Raw genomic sequence first — 997 nt, forward strand, 5'->3', positions numbered from 1 at the left:
CCAATACCACCACCGTAATGGGGTTCTAAATTCACCTGTGCGCACCGAATCCTTAGGAACTAGCACAGCACGGTATCTGTAACACCAACCTGGCTCCCTGCTCCTTGGTACCGTATTTCGTGGTGTTTTGCATTACTTACATCACCAGGGGCAGATCAGCAAAGGTGGAACAACCACGTACAGAAGCACGTTCTGCCCTCCCGCTGATACCCCGAAGCACTTTTATTGGATTATTAATTTTTTTAAAATGTTACGAAGAATTCAAAGGTCTTGCCTATCACTAAGGTACACAGAGGTTGCCCAAAACACCTTGAAAGGAGAGCAGAGAGAAGCTCAGTGAACGGCAGCGGCACTAAGGCTGTCCTGAGGGCTGCCCAGAGGCGCACGGCCCAGTCTGACAGCACAGCTCCTTGCTCCTTTTCCTCCCCAGCCAAAAGTTTTGGTCTTCCCCTGGCCTTTAGAGTCCTGAATCCGTCATCCACACATTCCCTTCTCTCTTCACCTGCTGGATTTAGGGACCATAAGCTCTAGCTCCCCAACCTGCACACATGCACACACTCAGCCGTGCCACCCAGGCGCACAGGATCCGACGCAGGACGAATTACAGGGCATTCAGGGGGCTGAAGGGCCTCGAAGCCCTCAGCTGGGCTCTCCCCAGGCCACCTGCGACGACCAGAGCCTCGCTCCCGAGCCCACCCAAGCCTGCCCACCATCTTCCACCCACCGCGCAGGGGGCACCGCGCACACCGTTACCTCCCCCGGGGCTCAGCTACGCCGAAGCAAGGCAGGGATTAACGCCCCCCCCCCCCCCCCAGCCGTGCCAGAAAGCCCCGCCGAGAAGCGCTCAGCCCCAAGCCGGGGCTCTCCCGGGACAACCGGGCCTGCGGGCCGCCGTGCCAGGGCACCCCGCTCCGCCCAGCCCCCGGCGCAGCGAGCCCCGAGCGGGGCCGCTGCAACCGCCCCGGCCCCGGCCCCGGCCCCGGCCCGGGCCCCTCAC

At 61.5% G+C, this 997-nt stretch overlaps 1 protein-coding gene across 1 annotated transcript in view; it reads right to left on the bottom strand.

Annotated features, from left to right (window-relative positions):
- HEATR5B (HEAT repeat containing 5B) overlaps positions 1-997 on the bottom strand; it is a 55,973-nt gene that overhangs the window by 54,849 nt on the left and 127 nt on the right. The gene's annotated exons all lie outside the window — the stretch shown is intronic.

This window comes from Anser anser (genome assembly GCF_964211835.1).
Source record: "Anser anser genome assembly, chromosome: 3".
NCBI classification, from domain to species: domain Eukaryota; kingdom Metazoa; phylum Chordata; class Aves; order Anseriformes; family Anatidae; genus Anser; species Anser anser.